The sequence below is a fragment of the Lolium perenne genome, chromosome 3 (assembly GCF_019359855.2).
Source record: "Lolium perenne isolate Kyuss_39 chromosome 3, Kyuss_2.0, whole genome shotgun sequence".
NCBI classification, from domain to species: Eukaryota; Viridiplantae; Streptophyta; class Magnoliopsida; order Poales; family Poaceae; genus Lolium; species Lolium perenne.
In genome coordinates, this window is record NC_067246.2 from 276161238 (window position 1) to 276182991 (window position 21754).

The 21754-nt window shown below is 46.2% G+C and overlaps 1 long non-coding RNA gene and 1 pseudogene across 1 annotated transcript; both read right to left on the reverse strand.

Moving 5' to 3' along the window:
* Nucleotides 1–1502: 1502 nt before the first annotated feature.
* Nucleotides 1503–5244, reverse strand: LOC127340029 (uncharacterized; annotated as a pseudogene).
* A 1640-nt stretch (nucleotides 5245–6884) lies between these two features.
* On the reverse strand, nucleotides 6885–8918 carry LOC127338695 (uncharacterized). Its single transcript, XR_007874459.2, has 3 exons — nucleotides 8454–8918; nucleotides 7560–7760; nucleotides 6885–7185 (listed from the first exon to the last, which is right to left on the reverse strand). It is a non-coding gene; the product is annotated as an uncharacterized lncRNA (long non-coding RNA).
* Between the last annotated feature and the right edge of the window lie 12836 nt (nucleotides 8919–21754).

Consider the following 21754-nt stretch of genomic DNA (forward strand, 5'->3'; position numbering starts at 1 on the left):
GCGTTACTTACATTTTCATTTTTTTTATCGGGCCTTAGAAGGTCGTTCCTCCTCAGTATAAATCCCAGAGGATGATCACAACTTTTTTGTAGACATCCCCTACCGTGATTGCCCCGAACACCTTCATCATTCTGCCAAGCACCTCTACCACTGCTCCCCAACAAGCCGCAAGCTGACCCTCAGCCGTCGATTGACCCTGCTATTGGAGAACAAGCTCCGAAAGGAATCATCCATGTTAGTAGCGAGCGTAAAGACGAAATCTGCTCCGGAAACTTCCAGGGCACTTCTGAAGAAACCAAGGACAAGGAGGAGGCAGAGGTGACATGCGCTGATATGGATGAAGCTTCGGCTAATGATGCCATCGTATTTACTCCGAAATTCGATCCTTCTGACTGCCACACAACTCCAAAGGCCTTAGCCACTAAGTTTTTCCATAAGATTAGGGAGGTGGAGAAATGGGAGCTCGAACAGGACTTACTAAACTCTATGCTGAATAATGCCTGGAGCAAAGCAGATCTCAATCTCATGAGATTGAGCAACACAAGAAGAAAACCTGTGAGTTTCACGATGAACGTCTTGTCAAACGCAAGGTAAACTATCCCCAGTAGCCCCCAAGTATTTTGGCGGAAACAAACTTGTTTGCACCTTGATACTTGAAGTAGCCAAAACTGAAGAATTTTATTAAAGTGTCGCAGTAGCCCCCAAGCGTCATGTCGAAAAATCTTCCAGCAATGATACTTCGAAAAGTTCTACGCTTTTATGATTTTTCATCGAAATTTATCTCTTTTTTAACTTTGTTGTTGTTTCAGGAACAACAAGGTCCGCACTATGAGCTACACAAGAACATAGCTCTCCAACGCCGCGTTTCTATGAGGCGGACGGAGCTTTTGGAGGATGAGAAAGCAAAAGTTGCCGCCCTAGAACAGAAACCGGAAGAAAACATATGTTTGATTCTAATAGCAAGCTTTTCCTTTTCAAACTTCTGACCCATTATGCTTTACATGACTTATTGAACATTTTTTCGACAGGTGCAGATCTGAAGAGCTCCCTGGAGTCAGCTTCATCCGAGCTAGAAAATTTGCGCTCCATCCATAAGGACCTAGAGTCAAAACTTATCAAGGCGGAGAAGAAGCAAAAGTTGGTCGATGACCAGCTTGCCGAGAGGAGCTCGGAATTTGAGCGGAGTAAGGCTGATCTTTAGGGTAAGCGCGATATTGACGCGGATATCATCAAGAAACTCTAGGAAGAGGTCAAATCTCTCCGGACCTACATGAGCCAAGCCGAAGCTGGTTGGGATCTGCTCAGTAGTGAGGCCGTTGGTAAGCATCTAAAACCTTGTCAACTTCACAGGTTTTCTTTGAACTTTCTCCTAATATGGAGAACTTTACAGAGGATCTCCTTTTGTTGAATGTGTTCTCCTTCCTTGCCTGCTATCTGTACTAGCGCCTCCTCAGTCATCCTGTAGTAAAACTTGAGGCTCTGGCCTGGCGGTGCTTCCGGCATCACACGGGCACGGGGCCGTGGCGGTGCGCTCGACTAGGACGGACAGGGATTGTTGCATTGAGCGGAGTTTTCTCTGGGTCATCATCCTCATCCAAGCCAGCCAGGGTCATGAAGACCTGCTTAGGCGAAGCGGATTCGGCCTCAACTTTCTCCCTATCCTCCATCTCCTTCATTAGAACATTATACTCTTATGAATCTATAGAGGATGTGTCGCTGGATAGTGGGCTAAGGTTCTCGAGTATCGAGTCTTCATTTTCTCCGGCACCTTCTTGGTGATCCGGTTCATTGTTGTCTCCGGACTCCTCTGCCTGCATGGGTCCATCACCTTCCTGAGGAGGGGCAGATCCTGTTGTGTGCGCGAGGAAGTGCACGAAGTGACACCTCTGCTTCTGTAACACCTGGAAAACCCAGGCGGATCTGCATTGGTCCACCACCACTGTTTCCTGCTCAGAGGCGGATAGGATGGGCTTTGAAATTTTTAGATCTAAGGCGGAATCTTACTTAGGAAGCTCTTGCGACTCAGATCAGATCTTGGCAGCCGTATCCATCTCGGCGGCGGTTGCGGCTGCATTACTTACCAGTGCGTTTCCATCGGAATCGACGGTCTCGTCGATGAAGATGTGTATCCCGCCGATCGGGATGATGGAGAGCTTGACGGGCTCTGCCCTAGCCGGAATCCAGCACTCGTCCTGAGGGACGAACGGAAAGTTGCCGGCGTACAAGACGTGCCCCACGGCGATGGTGTCGCTGATGCCTCCCAAGGCGGAACCCGCTCGGTTTCGGCCTCCAGATGCCGCTGGCCCCATGGTGGGCGCCAACTGTCGTTACAGAGGAGGGATCCTCACGGAGGGGAGAAGAAGTAGGGGGCATGGGGCGGAGGAGGGATCCTCACGGAGGGTAGAAGAAGTAGGGGACATTGGGCGGAGAGCTACCGGGATGGTGGTACGCGGTTTGGCCAGCTTCGGAACACGCTGCTCGGAGGCAGGGTCTACTGCTGCTTATCTGGAATTATCTGGACGCTTTCGCGTCGTTGTTATAATGAGTTGTGGTTGTGCCTCTAGGGCTCCCAAGATCCAACATATAAAGGCGATAGGATCTAGAGTTTCTACAAAGAGTCCTAACCGGAATACAAGATGCCTAACTACGGAATATACATTGCCGTGTACGTCAAGGATCCACTTACTTCCTAACTTGTCATCATGGATCCGGACACTTCATGGGTCTTTATGGATCCGACTTCTGGCGTAGGTCGGTTAGGATCCGGCTCCTGTTCCTGGGCTGGATTTCATCCATCTTCAATCAACAACAACTGAGACGCCCGATGGGCCATATGCCTCCACCACCATCTGTGGGCCACCCGGGTTCGCCGATTCTTGACTACGTCATTGGCAATACCCATAAAGTATATCCACAACTGCATCCTTCACCGACATACGCTCTCCAGTCTCAACATCGTTTCACCAAACATTGACACTGCGGGAGTATTAGAGTATATACCGATTTGGTAGTTTGAGTTGTAATCTATCTTTTTTTATTCTTGTACTCCAAGGCTTGTACTCTATATAAACAGCCCATTGAGGCAACAATCAATACACGTAATATTCTCCAACTATCACCTATAACTACTACCAACCGACACTCCTCCCGCTCATTGTCCGCTAGCCGTGGCGGCTGGTGACAAGGGGAGGAGTCCGGCGAGGAGATCGCCGTAGGTGTGAGGAGAGGAACAGGCGCCACCAGACAAGACAGAGAGTGATAGCTGACGTGCTATAGTATCTCACTTTTCTGTTACTCCCTGCTGTGTAACTTAATTCACAGCCTGGAGTATCTCTCAGCGTGCACTATATGTTTATGTTTTCTTCTTCTATGATGAAGTATTCCGTTTGCACCGGATAGTATAAGCAGTAAGGTCTCCCAGCTGGAGTGCTGGTATGGTATAGATGTCACCTTGTGGGACATTGCCATCTAGCACTGGAGATTGACTTTATGTTTGTAACTTCAAAATTTATTAGGACAATCTTGGCTGAAAGGTTCTTTTCCAGTTCGTAGTGGAAAACAAGTCAGTTGAATTTATTATGTGATGGCCTGCTGCTCTATCATCAAATTTTCCAAACATTACATTTTTATATGGGTGTAACTATTTCTTAGTCGACTGATAAGATTATATCATCAAATCTTAGTTGCAACTGACGTTGCAACTGATGATTAGCACAAAACATGAAGCAAATCTAACTGTCCAAATAATTTTTCTTATTTGCATTTCCACTTGCAACTGAAAAAAGAATAGTTAAAATTTCACTGGCAACTGAAAAAAATCTAGTTGCGACTCAAATTGCAACTCATATGCACGAATCACGATACAAATGAAACGGTGTAGAATTTAACTGAGCATGAACTTAGTTCTTAGCTAGAGAACTAGCAAATCCCTTTTTATATCCAAGTCTACAAATAACAAAGAGTAGATATCACAAAACCACAACTATCGGGGCATAGATTAAGAAAACCACAGCTTCTAGTGCAAATGAAAGTACAAATGTACAATGCGATTTTGGATAAAACAAGGACATAAAAGATGCATCATATGTTTTCTCCTCAAATTGAATATTCGTACTCCTGCAAAAAAAAAAAGAGCGCATTGCTATAACGCCGATGTCTATTTTGCCTTGACGACAGTCACAGGGCAAGATGCATTCGACAAGACGTAGTTCGTCACACTTCCCAGAAGGATCGTGCATAAAAATAAGAAGCGTTAATGTAAAAAAAAAGGAGCCAAGTAATGCTTATAGCCTTGTACACCATTCAAATTCACAAGCATGAATGCATGCACGTCCTGATGTTTTAGTTTTATCAGATTGACACAAGCAGGGAATGGTTTCTGACGAATGACACTTCTGAATGGATAAATTTCAGAAAGCAGTTTAGTAGCTAATGACAGACCTCTGGATCTGGCCGAGACCGCGGCTGCCCATGACAAGCGATTCGAGGCTGAGCTCCGCCACCGCCTCGCACACCTTCTCCCTCGATCGGATCGCCCCAGTACAACTTGAGCACCACGGATAGCTGATCGATCGGGCGAGTAAGATGCACAACATCACATCAACTTGAGAAAAGGAAGGCAAGAAAATTACACAGGAGCGCACCTCCTTCTCCCGGGCCACCGTCTCGAGCATGTCGAACACCTCGGCGTCGGCGGGTATGTCGTAGCGCTGCCGTACCGCCGTGTCCTTGAGCTCCTCGAGCGGGATCAGCGCTGCAACCGATATGATCGGCAGGGAAGGGGACAAGACAGGTCAGTGGATGCAACAAGGTGCGCGCGCGATGATGAATAGGGGGAAGGTGCGTGCAGTGTCTTGGATCTTACGGGATCCGGAGTGAGACCAGAGGACGTGCTTGGCCTCGTCACGGCCGCGGTGCTGGATGTGGAGGAGGACGAGGGTATCGCCCTTGCGGAGGAGGTTGTCGGCCGCCCAACACAACGCCTTCTTGCTGCTCGCCGAGAAGTCCATGGCCACGCCGATCTTGCGCTCGCCCATCGCGTCCCGCGTCCCGACGATCCGACCAAGCTAGCTAGCGGCGATCTTGTTTCGCTCTCGTTGGGTCTCTGTCCTTCCTCTGGCTCCTCCCCGTACGACTGCGATCCCCTGATCGCGGCTTCGCCTTGTGGTGGTGTGGGCATGGCGTGAGCCGAGAGACGCGCCGGTGCGCGCGGGGTTTCGGCACGTTCATACTCCATTTGCGTCGGGTCACTTGGCATTTGGCACGAGAACTGCACGCCGTGAGGCGGGCGCGATCGCGAATTTTGTAAGGAGCAAAACGCACCGCTAGAGGAGAGATGAGTTGTTGAGTCACATCTCCATTTTTACCTAAACCACAGTGTACCAAAACTGAAGTATTCTAGTGCATGGGCAATGAATATTGCAGTTTCTTGACACGGTAGTACTCCTTTTTGAGAATGTTCGGCACTTTATTGATCAACTAACATCAATACAAAGTTCATCCCTAATCAAGTCTGGGATAACATTTACATAAAAATTACTAGAATTTGCTTCACAACTCCGAGCTAAGACATGTGCCGGTACATTCAAACGTCGACCAAAGTGACACGGTAGTACTCCTCAGTCTTGGCGAAAACTGCAGTGCGTTTGGGAAGTGGTTTTACCGCCCCTCAGACAACCGTCCCTTTGGCCGGTTGTTACGTTGCATGCGATCCCTTTTGATCGATCTATGCCATCTACGGAGTAACAAATACAGATTTTGTTTATGTGGAAGAACAAGTTGCTATTTTTCTATAAATGCTGTTTCATCATAGCAGTGAGACCATAAGCCGATATTTTCTTATTGTGTTGAATGCACTTATCATAAGCAGACATTGGAGAGCTCGCCAAGGATGAAAATCAAACATATCTTTACCAGGAGGTGAAAGCTAACTTGAAAATATAATGCAGGTGAACCAAACGGAATAGATTTGCACTGGATCTGGGCTGGATTCATGCATGCAACCATGCACCAGAAGTACGGAGAGGCTGCGGAGTACCAAAAACCTGATTTTTTGGTGTCCGTTGAGAATCGAAGGGAATCCTCTGCAAGAATATGCTGCCTTACATGACATCAATGATGCAATCAAGTTGAAAATAATATCATGCCATAGATCTCAGCAAGAATAGAGCAGAGCGGACATTCATTCGGGGAGCGCTAGGCATCGGATGCCGATAGATAGCTTCCCATCGGACTCCTTTTCCGACGTACGATTTCTTGTGCTTCGTCCGTCCGATGATCCAGAAAGTAGAGTGGGCCAGGGTGCGGTTTGCATGTAGCTATTTGCTTTCAAGTCACGCCAGAATCGGCATTTACTAGAGCGATCTTTTCTGGTAACTACGGCGCTAATAACGTGGGATTCCCCTGACTACTCTGATTTTGTTTATATATCTTGTATATTTGGAAACTAATTTCAGATCTTGTTAGGAAGCCAACCTTGTTTCTTGTTATCTAAATAAAATAAAATTTGCTTCTAATGCAACTTAACTCAATTTTATTTTCATAGGTAGGATAATTTTCTTCCGCACTGAATAAAAATCCTTTGATTTAATAGAAGTTTTGTTTCAGTAACATCCATAGCTTCCATCAACGAAACCTGCTTCAAACAATATGGCTTTGTTTGGAGCAATAATAAAATCATTTTCATTACTATCATAATAATTAGACATCCTTGGAACGAATCAGTATGTGCATCTAATAAGTAAAAAAAATTGGTTTACTACATTTGATGCTTCATCCAAAATTGGATCAAGCTTCATGGCTTATCACTCAATGCTTCAACACCAAAAACTGAAAATGGATGAAGCATGCTTCCTTCATTTCTTGCTTCAAAAAATGACCGACAACAAAATTACCAAACTAAGAATTGTATTTAGTATACTACATTTAGTGTTTCATACAAAATTAGATAAAGCTTCATGGCTTATCACTCAATGCTTCAACACCAAAAGCTGAAAGATGCTTCCTTCATTTCTTGCTTCAACAAATGGCCAACAACACCAGAATTATACAAGACCAACAAGACCAGAATTATAGAAGACCAACACACATCTAGTACAAGTTCATGCCCAGGTGTACTACCACACTGCAAAACAGCCTTTCACCATAGAATCTGGCTTGGCGTCATACATTGTATGGAGATGTGATCTGCAGAGTAAAATGATAGAAAAAAAAGAGTCATGATCAATCCAAATTAGTTGGAAGCATGGACAAACAGAAGCACCAAGTTTGCGGTAATGCAACATGTAATGAGTACAATGTAGAAGCAGAGAAATTTGAAAATGAAAGTATAATAATAGTTGCCACCGATTGTGTGATGATGCAACCAGCTTGATCAACAATATAAAATGGTTGGGGAGCATGTTCAAAATGAAAGCATACATGTCATGGAAACACAACTGAACATACAATATGTGGAAGGATACAAGGTTTGTACCGTCTGCCACAATGCCCGCCTTCCACATCTCATGGCCATGGCACATGAGTGTTTACTGGGAACATATAGGAGGCTCGTCACTAACCTGTAACAACAACCACATGCCACAACTTGTAAACCTCACTGCCTCCTGGAGTGCCTACACCCGTTGGTGAAGGGCACCGAGGTACATGCACAAGCACACCGGTCTGCTCGTCCTAGCGGTGGTCCTTCAAACAGGAGACATTGACCAATATAATCTCGCCTCGACATGCCCATCGCCAATGCCGTAGTAGCCAGCCAATACCTAGCAACCATTGAAAAAAGGTAATCTACAATGTGTTGAATTGAATCATTGGCAAGATATATAAGAAATGAAGGAAGCATGGATGATGTTTAAAATGAAATGTTATTGTTAATTTAAACAACAAATAAAAAAAAGGTAGAAGCATGATTCTATTCATGCAAACTTTCAGAACGAAGCACATAATTGATGTAGAAGCATCAATTTTATGCTATCTGGACGTAACTAGCAACTAGTAATGTAGAAGCTTCAAAGCCTGAAACATAACTAGCAGCATGAGGGCAATATCAGAAATACAATGGTACAAAAAATGACTATAACAAAAATCAAAAAGGAAGAAGCATGGTCGTAGGTAGCAAACTATGTAGACCAAAGAAAAACATATATTGTACATATGAAGCATGGATATTTTCAAACAAGAGATTATTGTTTTGTCAACGTAAATCATCTATATTAGAAGCATAGAAATTCATATACCCGTAGCAGGAGATCAATGCTGTCTTAACACAAAATCATTTGTATTGGAAGCACACAAATTTTATATACACTATATTAATATTAGAGATTTCAGATGTTGCTATCTCAACAGATCGATCGTGTGGTTGTGTACTTATGTGATGAAAGTTAACCAGCTAATGTTACTTTACAAAGAATTGAAACCAAGATTGGGAACCTAGGTCAGCTGCAGTTACCTACCCGGTTCGAGTAGTCGATCAGGGAAGCAACCTTCGATCCACTGCTTCATGTGGAGCGTAGCTTGGTCAGCCCGGCTATGCCGCCTCCGAGTCTAGACCGCCGGCCGGCGGCGGTCAGGGAGTCCCCAGCGACAACTCCCCGCGACTGTGCGGCATGCGTGACAGCGCAGGGCCCGGACCTCGTTGAGGCGGAGGTCTCTGCTGGGGTTGCGGCGGTGGGGAGATGATTGGCGGCGCGACGGAGAGAGCAGAAGCAGATGCAATGCCAGCAGATCGATTTGGAGAGATGCAGCCACAATTTTTGGGAGCAATCTAGGGGATAAGCGCAAACAGAAATTTTGGGGGCAGGAGGTGCGGCAAGGTGCGATGTTATGGGCCAAAAAATTCCTGGGAAGCATTGATGCAGAGGCCGTACGATGTAATGGGAATGGGTGGCGTCCGATCAGTCCGATGTTTTGCTTCCCGTCGGCCTGCGATGTGTAGTATTTACCCATTCTTTTCTAGGTGCTGAGATTCCTTTCTGCATGACTGAAGAAGAAGACTTCTCCGTAGGCGCCATAGGAGAATATGATGAGAGGAAGCAATGTGTTCTGCTAGGGGCACGAACTGACGTTCTCCGTTCAGGGAAAAAGAGGTCGGGCTGAAGTTTCTAATACAGAAAAAAAACACAGTTTTGGTTACACTTCGGTTTCCAAAACCACCATATACCAAAACGCCTTAAAGCATTCTTTACTCTAGAATTTTTAGATACTGAAGTATTCTTAGAATACTTCAAAAAACAGGGCTTTCAAACGGTGCCTAAACTTTCAAAATGTTATAAACTGGTCACGAAACTCTGTTTCATGAGTGAACTAGTCAACCGTCACAAGTTACACTGACTTGCATGGTGATTTTTCATTGCAAGCACACAACACCTACCTTACGTGGGACATTTCTTCAAACACAGTCACACAGAGCACGCCAGCCATTGGAACAATGGGGAGGCGCGGTGGGGGTGAGCTTGGGTGCCAGTCAGACCGCTGACTTGGTCGGCGCAGGCTGGCGCGCTTGCGGGAGAGCTACGCGGCGTCGCGGCGGCCGCGAGAGCATGTACATCGGGAGACTAGGTGCTGGGATTTATTCCCTAGCCGATGGTCAGTTAGGGCATCTCTAACCGGGCGACCCATCCCGCGCCCGCGCGTCCGGATGGGTCTAAACGGACAAAAACGCGGCCCAGCGCGCGGACCCATCCCTAAAACGGATGGCCGCGGCGTCCGGGACGACCCAAACCCGGCCCAAATCTTGGACGAGTTTGCGTGGCCGCGGACGCGAAAGGCTGGTCGCTCGCGTCCTCCCCTTGTCCGCCCCTGGCCCGCCTGTCTGCCTCCCAAAACAGAAACACTCCACTGTACTCCCAAAACCTAGAGATGGCCGACGAAGCGACTGCCGCCGCCACCGCCACCACCGCCACCATCCGAGAGGACGCACTGCCCGCGGCCGTTGCCGCTCCTGCCGTGGAGGCGGCTCCTGAACTGGACGCTCCGGTGGTCGTGGAGCCCGGGCCGCCGACGAAGAAGGCGAAGCCCGACCTCACCGCGGAGCAGAGGGCGATGGAGAGCAAGAAGCGGGGGGTGCGGCGCAGGGCGTGTAATCTGCGGAAGAAGAACGCCGCCGCCGAGGAGGAGCGGGTGCGGGCAGCGGAGCAGCTCCTCGAACTCCAAACGCTCGCGAAGACCACTCTCCTTCAAGAGCAGCAGGCGCATGCCATGCTCTTTTACGGCCACGCAGCGCTCGGCCAGCACATGATCATCCCCGGCACCGGCGCGGCCTCGGGGGGGAGCTCGGCCTCGTCCGTGACCCGACCCCTTCCTCCAAAGTCAACTGCCCCACCGACTGCCCCGTTTTGGCACGAAATGGGGGCGCATTCAGGGCGGCAGGCGTACCAGTCACGGGATGGGTCACCGGAGGTGGGTGAGTCCATGACGGGGCCGTCACCTTCGTCCATTGACCTGAACCGTGCGCCGGCGAACTCCAAAGGCCCCAAGAACCTGGAAGCAGCTGCGATGGCCGGTGCACGCAACCTGTTCGACGATATGTCGGCCGCGCGCGCGCAGTCACCGTCCACCGTGCAGGCCCCTCCGTCTTTCGCGCAGACAATGCCGACGACCCTGCCATATCCTTCGACACAGCAGGTTCCCCAGCCACCTCCCATTGACACACAGGAGGGCACAACTGCCGGTCCCGGCAGCATAAACATCGCGGAGGAGCCGTTGTTCGGTGAGGCCCTCACACAAGCCGCAGCTGCACAAGCTCGAGCCCGCCGGGTAAGCAAACGAACCGGCAACTACACGGAGAAGGAGGACAAGGTGCTCGTCGATGGATGGTTGACCATCGGGCAAGATGCGTTGACGGGTGCCGAGCAGAAGGGGACCGCATTCTGGCGCCGGATCTATGAATACTTCCATGAACATCACAAATATGGACAGGAGCCATTTGAGAGCGACCGCAACGAAATATCGCTCCAAAAGAGGTGGGGAGCAATTCAAACGGAATGCAACAAGTTCCAGGCGGCGTATGATCACGCGAAGCGGGTCCCCGTTAATGGCATGGGTGTGAAGGACTTGGTATGATTCTTAACCTCAACTTATTCATCCGATGTTTGCACATCTGTTTATCGTTGTTGTCTCACTTTGCTCTAGGTGTGGCGAGCTTTGGAATTCTACAAAGTCAACAATGGAGAGAAGACCTTTGCCTTCCCTCATTGTTGGAAGGAACTCCACGGCACCCCCAAGTTCCAGGAGGGGTACGAGGGGTACATGGCGACCTTGATTGGCAACAATCCCGCCAAAGATGCCACTGTCATTGACCTTGATGGTGGGCAGCCTTGCGGTAGCTCCGCTTCTCGTGCAAGTCGTCCACGCGGCCACAAGTCAACCAAAGCCGACATGAAGCGTGATGCTTCGTCCATGCTATTGTACGGCACTTTGAAGGAGATGCATGCGGACAGAGAGGTGTCCACGGACAAGAGGGATGAGAGGAGGCGCCGGGAGAAAGAAGAGGACAGGAAGAAATTCTTTGATGTCCAGCAGAAGAAGCTTGAGATTGAAGAGGTCAAGGCCAAGACCAAAGCTAAAGAACTTGAGCTCAAAGAGAGAGAACTTGAGCTCATAGCAATGGCAAGGGCCAAAGAGGTGGAGCTGAAGGCGAAGGAAGTTGAGCTCAAACGCCAAGCCGAGGACAACCTCATCATGAACGCCGACTTGACCAACATGAGCGAGGCAAAGAGAGCTTGGTTCGAGAAGAGACAGAAGGAGATCCTCGAGCGCCCAATTTGAGTTAGACAATCTCAATTGTAATTTTTATATTTTTCTCAAACTATGGCACATTTTATTTGATTTATCATGGTACATTTGATAATATTTTATGCTATTTGATAATATTTTATGTTTATTATATATTCTTCTATGTTTACGAGATATTATTCTATATTTGTTAGACATTGTTTATAAGGATCTGTGGCCAGAGGACCTATTTTCCAAAGAAATAGCACTACAAGAAAAGTTCTGATAGACAACGTCTCAAAATCGTCCGCTAAGGGGTATTTTTCGTCGCCTATGGGCCTAACCCGACGATATGGGTTCTGTTGTGGAAACTGCGTCAGGCAAAGTCCTACGACGATTTTTTCGGTCCGTCGCGCTTGGGCGCCCTTCCGCCACGGAAAATCGGACCGTTGCCCAAGTGTTTCCGGGAGCCCGTTGACTGCTGACGTCATGCAAACTGACACGTGGCAGACGCCGTTAACTGGCAGTTAACGGCGTTAACCGGCTGAAACCCCGTGGTAGATGGTAGGCCCACACGAGGCCTGCCACGTCTTAAGCGGGCCGGCCCATTAAGTTTGCGGGCCGGGCCAGCTGACTTAGTTTGACCGGTCAACTATATAGCTGGGCTGGTCAATTAGTTACGTGGGCCGGGTGATGTCTACGTTCCCCCTCCTTTCCTGTAGACAGTGTTGGGCCTCCAAGAGCAGAGGTTTGTAGAACAGCAGCAAGTTTTCCCTTAAGTGGATCACCCAAGGTTTATCGAACTCAGGGAGGAAGAGGTCAAAGATATCCCTCTCATGCAACCCTGCAACCACAAAGCAAGAAGTCTCTTGTGTCCCCAACACACCTAATAGGTGCACTAGTTCGGCGAAGAGATAGTGAAATACATGTGGTATGAATATATATGAGCAGTAGCAACGGTGCCAGAAAATAGCTTGCTGGCGTGTAGTTGATGGTGGTAGTATTGCAGCAGTAGTAACGCAGTAAAACAGTAAACAAGCAGCGATAGCAGTATTTAGGAACAAGGCCTAGGGATTACACTTTCACTAGTGGACACTCTCAACATTGATCACATAACAGAATAGATAAATGCATACTCTACACTTTTGTTGGATGATGAACGCATTGCGTAGGATTACACGAACCCTCAATGCCGGAGTTAACAAGCTCCACAATTTGTTCATATTTAAGTAACCTTGTAGTGTAAGATAGATCAACAGATTAAACCAAGTACTAACATAGCATGCACACTGTCACCTTCATGCATATGTAGGAGGAATAGATCACATCAATATTATCATAGCAATAGTTAACTTCGCAATCTACAAGAGATCATGATCATAGCATAAACCAAGTACTAACACGGTGCACACCTTTGTCACCTTTACACACGTGCGGGAGGAATAGAACTACTTTAATAACATTGCTAGAGTAGCACATAGATAAATTGTGATACAAACTCATATGAATCTCAATCATGTAAAGCAGCTCATGAGATTATTGTATTGAGGTACATGGGAGAGATGAACCGCATAGCTACCGGTACAGCCCCGAGCCTCGATGGAGAACTACTCCCTCCTCATGGGAGCAGCAGCGGTGATGAAGATGGCGGTGGAGATGGCAGCGGTGTCGATGGAGAAGCCTTCCGGGGGGGCACTTCCCCGCTCCGGCGGCGTGCGGAACGAGAGACTCCTGTCCCCCAGATCTTGGCCTCGCGATGGCGGCGGCTCTGGAAGGTTTCTGTGGTTTTCGTCGAACGCATCAGGGTTTTCGCGACGGAGGCTTTAAATAGGCGAAGAGGCGGCGCAGGAGGGTCGAAGGGGTGGCCACACCATATGGCGGCGCGGGCCCCCCCCTGGCCGCGCCGGCCTAGGGTTTGGTGGGCCTGTGCCCCCTCTCTGGTGGTTCTCGTGTGTTACCGGATGCTTAGGGTAAAATAGGAACACAGGCGTTGATTTCGTCCGATTCCGAGAATATTTCGTTACTAGGATTTCTGAAACCAAAAACAGCAGAAAACAGGAACTGGCACTTCGGCATCTTGTTAATAGGTTAGTTCCAGAAAATGCACGAATATGACATAAAGTGTGCATAAAACATGTAGATAACATCAATAATGTGGCATGGAACATAAGAAATTATCGATACGTCGGAGACGTATCAGCATCCCCAAGCTTAGTTCTGCTCGTCCCGAGCAGGTAAAACGATAACACAGATAATTTCTGGAGTGACATGCCATCGTAATCTTGATCATACTATTTGTAAAGCATATGTAGTGAATGCAGCGATCAAAACAATGGTAATGACATGAGTAAACAACTGAATCATAAAGCAAAGACTTTTCATGAATAGTACTTAAAGACAAGCATCAATAAGTCTTGCATAAGAGTTAACTCATAAAGCAATAATTCAAAGTAAAAGCATTGAAGCAACACAAAAGAAGATTAAGTTTCAGCGGTTGCTTTCAACTTGTAACATGTATATCTCATGGATATTGTCAACATAGAGTAATATAATAAGTGCAATAAGCAAGTATGTAGGAATCAATGCACAGTTCACACAAGTGTTTGCTTCTTGAGATGGAGAGAAATAGGTGAACTGACTCAACATTGAAAGTAAAAGAATGGTCCTCCATAGAGGAAAAGCATCGATTGCTATATTTGTGCTAGAGCTTTGATTTTGAAAACATGAAACAATTTTGTCAACGGTAGTAATAAAGCATATGCATCATGTAAATTATATCTTATAAGTTGCAAGCCTCATGCATAGTGTACTAATAGTGCCCGCACCTTGTCCTAATTAGCTTGGACTACCGGATCATCACAATGCACTGTTTTAACCAAGTGTCACAAAGGGGTACCTCTATGCCGCCTGTACAAAGGTCTAAGGAGAAAGCTCGCATTGGATTTCTCGCTATTGATTATTCTTCAACTTAGACATCCATACCGGGACAACATAGACAACAGATAATGGACTCCTCTTTTATGCATAAGCATGTAACAACAATTAATAATTTTCTCATTTGAGATTGAGGATATTTGTCCAAAACTGAAACTTCCACCATGGATCATGGCTTTAGTTAGCGGCCCAATGTTCTTCTCTAACAATATGCATGCTTAACCATAAGGTGGTAGATCGCTCTTACTTCAAACAAGACGGACATGCATAGCAACTCACATGAATTTCAACAATGAATAGTTGATGGCGTCCCCAGTGAACATGGTTATCGCACAACAAGCAACTTAATAAGAGATAAAGTGCATAATTACATATTCAATACCACAATAGTTTTTAAGCTATTTGTCCCATGAGCTATATATTGCAAAGGTGAATGATGGAATTTTAAAGGTAGCACTCAAGCAATTTACTTTGGAATGGCGGAAAATACCATGTAGTAGGTAGGTATGGTGGACACAAATGGCATAGTGGTTGGCTCAAGTATTTTGGATGCATGAGAAGTATTCCCTCTCGATACAAGGTTTAGGCTAGCAAGGCTTATTTGAAACAACCACAAGGATGAACCGGTGCAGCAAAACTTACATAAAAGACATATTGAAAACATTATAAGACTCTACACCGTCTTCCTTGTTGTTCAAACTCAATACTAGAAATTATCTAGACCTTAGAGAGACCAATTATGCAAACCAAATTTTAGCATGCTCTATGTATTTCTTCATTAATGGGTGCAAAGCATATGATGCAAGAGCTTAAATATGAGCACAACAATTGCCAAGTATCACATTACCCAAGACATTTATAGCAATTACTACATGTATCATTTTCCAATTCCAACCATATAACAATTTAACGAAGGAGAAACTTCGCCATGAATATTATGAGCTAAGAACACATGTGTTCATACGAACCAGCGGAGCGTGTCTCTCTCCCACACAAGCATGATGTAATCCAATTTATTCAAACACAAACAAAAACAAAAACAAACAGACACTCCAAGCAAAGCACATAAGATGTGATGGAATAAAAATATAGTTTCAGGGGAGGAACCTGATAATGTTGTCGATGAAGAAGGGGATGCCTTGGGCATCCCCAAGCTTAGACGCTTGAGCCTTCTTGAAATATGCAGGGATGAACCACCGGGGCATCCCCAAGCTTAGAGCTTTCACTTTTCTTGATCATAGTATATCATCCTCCTCTCTTGACCCTTGAAAACTTCCTTCACACCAAACTCGAAACAAACTCATTAGAGGGTTAGTGCATAATCAAAAACTCACATGTTCAGAGGTGACACAATCATTCTTAACACTTCTGGACATTTCCCAAAGCTACTGGAAGGTAATGGAACAAAGAAATCCACCCAACATAGCGAAAGAAGCAATGCGAAATGAAAGGCAGAATCTGTCAAAACAGAACAGTCCGTAAAGACGAATTTTAAAATGGCACCAGACTTGCTCAGATGAAAATGCTCAAATTGAATGAAAGTTGCGTACATATCTGAGGATCATTCACGTAAATTGGCATAATTTTCTGAGTTACCTACAGAGAATTAGGCCCAGATTCGTGACAGCAAGAAAACAGTTTCTGCGCAGTAATCCAAATCTAGTATTGACTTTACTATCAAAGACTTTACTTGGCACAACAAAACACAAAACTAAGATAAGGAGAGGTTGCTACAGTAGTAAACAACTTCCAAGACACAAATATAAAATAAAGTACTGTAGCAAAATAACACATGGGTTATCTCCCAAGAAGTTCTTTCTTTATAGCCGTTAAGATGGGCTCAGCAGTTTTAATGATGCACTCACAAGAAATAGTATGTGAAGCAAAAGAGAGCATCAAGAGGCAAATCCAAAACACATTTAAGTCTAACATGCTTCCTATGCATAGGAATCTTGTAAATAAACAAGTTCATGAAGAGCAAAGTAACAAGCATAGGAAGATAAAACAAGTATAGCTTCAAAAATTTCAGCACATAGAGAGGTGTTTTAGTAACATGAAAATTTCTACAACCATATTTTCCTCTCTCATAATAACTTTCAGTAGTAACATGAGCAAACTCAACAATATAACTATCACATAAAGCATTCTTATCATGAGTCTCATGCATAAAATTATTACTACTCCCAACATAAGCATAGTTATTCTTATTAATTGTAGTAGGAGCAAATTCAACAAAATAGCTATCATTATTATTCTCATCAAGTGTAGGAGGCATAGTATTATCATCATAAAAATTACTCTCCATAGTAGGCGGCACTAAAAGACCAATATCATTATAATCATCATAAATAGGAGGCAAAGTATCATCAAAGAAAATTTTCTCCTCAATGCTTGGGGGACTAAAAATATCATGCTCATCAAAGCCAGCTTCCCCAAGCTTAGAATTTTCCATATCATTAGCAACAATGGTGTTCAAAGCGTTCATACTAATATCATTGCTACTAGCATGCAAATAAGATTCCATGGGTTTTTTAATTTTCGCATTAAACCATTCATGTCTTGACTCAGGAAATCGAATAAAAAGCTCACAGATGTTGTCCATTATGCCTTACTAGTGTAAACAAGAAACAAAAAGTTGCAATTGCAGGATCTAAAGGAAATAGCTTCGACTACTTACAACGCCGGAAAATAGCTTAGTAGCCGAGATATGGAGTGTGAGTACCTTTTACCTTTCCTCCCCGGCAACGGCGCCAGAAAATACTTGATGCTGTCCAGGACTGGCGCGTGGTTGACGAGGGAGGAAATCCCTGTTGTGTAGCTTTCTGGTCCCCGGCAACGGCGCCAGAAAAGTGCTTGATGTCTACGTTCCCCCTCCTTTCCTGTAGACAGTGTTGGGCCTCCAAGAGCAGAGGTTTTTAGACCAGCAGCAAGTTTTCCCTTAAGTGGATCACCCAAGGTTTATCGAACTCAGGGAGGAAGAGGTCAAAGATATCCCTCTCATGCAACCCTGCAACCACAAAGCAAGAAGTCTCTTGTGTCCCCAACACACCTAATAGGTGCACTAGTTCGGCGAAGAGATAGTGAAATACAGGTGGTATGAATATATATGAGCAGTAGCAACGGTGCCAGAAAATAGCTTGCTGGCGTGTAGTTGATGGTGGTAGTATTGCGACGGTAGTAACGCAAAGAAACAAGAAACAAGCAGCGATAGCAGTATTTAGGAACAAGGCCTAGGGATTACACTTTCACTAGTGGACACTCTCAACATTGATCACATAACAGAATAGATAAATGCATACTCTACACTTTTGTTGGATGATGAACGCATTGCGTAGGATTACACGAACCCTCAATGCCGGAGTTAACAAGCTCCACAATTTGTTCATATTTAAGTAACCTTGTAGTGTAAGATAGATCAACAGATTAAATCAAGTACTAACATAGCATGCACACTGTCACCTTCATGCATATGTAGGAGGAATAGATCACATCAATATTATCATAGCAATAGTTAACTTCGCAATCTACAAGAGATCATGATCATAGCATAAACCAAGTACTAACACGGTGCACACACTGTCACCTTTACACACGTGCAGGAGGAATATAACTACTTTAATAACATTGCTAGAGTAGCACATAGATAAATTGTGATACAAACTCATATGAATCTCAATCATGTAAAGCAGCTCATGAGATTATTGTATTGAGGTACATGGGAGAGATGAACCACATAGCTACCGGTACAGCCCCGAGCCTCGATGGAGAACTACTCCCTCCTCATGGGAGCAGCAGCGGTGATGAAGATGGCGGTGGAGATGGCAGCGGTGTCGATGGAGAAGCCTTCCGGGGGCACTTCCCCGCTCCGGCAGCGTGCCGGAACAGAGACTCCTGTCCCCCAGATCTTGGCCTCGCGATGGCGGCGGCTCTGGAAGGTTTCTGTGGTTTTCGTCGAACGCATCAGGGTTTTCGCGACGGAGGCTTTAAATAGGCGAAGAGGCGGCGCAGGAGGGTCGAAGGGGTGGCCACACCATATGGCGGCGCGGGCCCCCCCCTGGCCGCGCCGGCCTAGGGTTTGGTGGGCCTGTGCCCCCTCTCTGGTGGTTCTCGTGTGTTCTGGATGCTTCCGGGTAAAATAGGAACCTGGGCGTTGATTTCGTCCGATTCCGAGAATATTTCGTTACTAGGATTTCTGAAACCAAAAACAGCAGAAAACAGGAACTGGCACTTCGGCATCTTGTTAATAGGTTAGTTCCAGAAAATGCACGAATATGACATAAAGTGTGCATAAAACATGTAGATAACATCAATAATGTGGCATGGAACATAAGAAATTATCGATACGTCGGAGACGTATCACCGGGCCTAACCTCTAAGGTTGACTGGTCAAAACTTTAAAGGGCCGGCCCACTAAGTATATGGGCCGGACCGAATGCACTCGTTTGACCGGTCAACAGGCAAAAGGGCCGGCCCACAAGACATGTGGGACCCACTTTCCTGCTATCGGGCCGGCCCATTTACAAAAAGTGGGGTCCACATTAAAGCAACTGGGCCGGCCCAAGAAGTTATTGGGCCGGCCCAATAAGCATGTGGGTCCCACTTTCCTGCTATCGGGCCGGCCCATTTAGTACGTGGGGTCCACATTTGATCAAATGGGCTGGCCCAACAAGCCAGTGGGCCGGGCCAAAAGCACCGATGGGTCCCACTTTCCTGTTAAAGGGCCAGCCCATTTAGTATGTGGGGTCCACCATATAGCAAGTGGGCCGGCCCAACACGCTAGTGGGCCGGGCCAAAAACACAGGTGGGTCCCACTTTTCAGTTAAAGGGCCGGCCCATTTAGTATGTGGGGTCCACCATATAGCAAGTGGGCCGGCCCAACAAGATAGTGGGCCGGGCCAAAAACACAGGTGGGTCCCACTTTCGTCTTAAAGGGCCGGCCCATTTAGTACGTGGGGTCCACATTTGATCAAATGGGCTGGCCCAACAAGCCAGTGGGCCGGGCCAAAAGCACCGGTGGGTCCCACTTTCCTGTTAAAGGGCCAGCCCATTTAGTATGTGGGGTCCACCATATAGCAAGTGGGCCGGCCCAACAAGATAGTGGGCCGGGCCAAAAACACAGTGGGTCCCACTTTCCGGTTAAAGGGGCTGGCCCATTTAGTATGTGGGGTCCACCATATAGCAAGTGGGCTGGCCCAACAAGATAGTGGTCGGGCCAAAACACTGGTGGGTCCCACTTTACTGTTAAAGGGCCGGCCCATTTAGTATGTGGGGTCCACCATATAGCAAGTGGGCCGGCCCAACACGCTAGTGGGCCGGGCCAAAAACACAGGTGGGTCCCACTTTTCAGTTAAAGGGCCGGCCCATTTAGTATGTGGGGTCCACCATGTAGCAAGTGGGCCGGGCCAAAAACACAGGTGGGTCCCACTTTCGTCTTAAAGGGCCGGCCCATTTAGTATGTGGGGGCCACCACAAAAGCAATTGGGCTGGCCCAACTAGTTAGTGGGCCGGCCCAATAGTGGGTGGGGTCCACCTTAAAGCAAGTGGGCCGGCCCAATAAAAGTGTGGGGTCCACAGTAAATCAAGTGGGCTGGCCCAATAAGTAAGTGGGCCAGCCCGTTTAGTTGCTGTTTATATGCCGACGTAATAGGCGCTTTAGGATTTTGCGGGCCGGCACATATGTGATTTCGCTTAATTGGGCCGTTTAAGGGATGGGAATTCGTGATTTAGATATTGAGAATATTTACGCAGCATTGATTTCTGTCGGATAGCCTCACTTACCACAAGCACCAAAGAAAAAATGCGCGAAAGAACTATAAAAACTAACTAAATATTACATCAGCTGCAAGGCATTGAAAAAATATTACAGAACCCAGAGAAATTGAATGGTAATTAAACCTAGCAATACAATGAAGGGATCCGGCGATCTTTTAAGTTGTCCATGCAGCACCTATATCCGAAACAAAGACATTACAAGTTAAGACAGCAACAATGGAAAGGCAAAGACACTACAATATTGTTTGCCAAAGAATTTGGAACTCATCATTTCGTCGTTATAACAAGATCATTGTAATGCGCACAATAAGCAAACAAAGAGTGCATGCCGCATACCAACAGCCAATATAACAGAGCATGTTAGAATGAAACAGCAGACTTACTACTGTCGAGTCCCATGCAAACGAACATGTTCAGGGAGTACAAAATTGGCATGAACAACATAGTAGCAGGCTATAAATTTTGTAACAACGACTGAGCAAGATGAAGTTATGATGGCTACATCTACAGAGCAGGGAATGTGTGGTGACCCGGCATACCACTGCATGGTGTAGTATGCAAGTCTGATATAACACCAATGAAACACCGTTCCACTAGTATTATATCGCTCAGAGTGGTACAACAGAAACATATGCGGGTCCAAGGTATGTCTATAGAATTACAACATCGACTCTGTTACATAAGATCATCACAGCCTCCTACTTTATAATGAGGTAAAACTGCAAATAAACTCCAGAAGAACGACTCGTAGTCTAATCTTATCACGAACTCTATTTGTAGAGTATTTATCTAGCTACAGAGGCTAAGAATAGATTCTAGCTAATTAGGAGCTAGGTTTAGGAAGCTAGTTCCCTTCTATGGCTAAACTAGGTTTTCTCCTTGTTGGATGTGGTATCTGACTCCTCTGACAGGGTCCTGTCTCTTGAAGTAGTTGTTGTCTCCTCGACCTTCGAGTTGCACTGTAGATCCTCCATCGATGCCTCCATATCTAAGCAGGGGATTTAAGAGTGGGATGAGTACGAGCGTACTCAACAAGTTCATTATAGGAAAGAGGTGTTTAATGCACTAGCTACGGCATTAGACCAGAAAGTCCAATACCAATGCAGGTTTTCATAATCATTTCTTCAAAAGGTTGCTTTTATTCAGAAGAACTATGTCCGTCAGCCTTCACCGGTTTACTAGAACTTCATGGAGCTTCTTTCCGGCCGCGTTCGTAGTTCCATATCCCGGAACAGGGAGTGACAGGTCACGGTTCTTTACACTCTGCAGAGGTGTGTTGCTTTACCCATAAGAGATCTTAACCTTGGTGCCAACCGAGCAGCTTTCCCGTTCACAC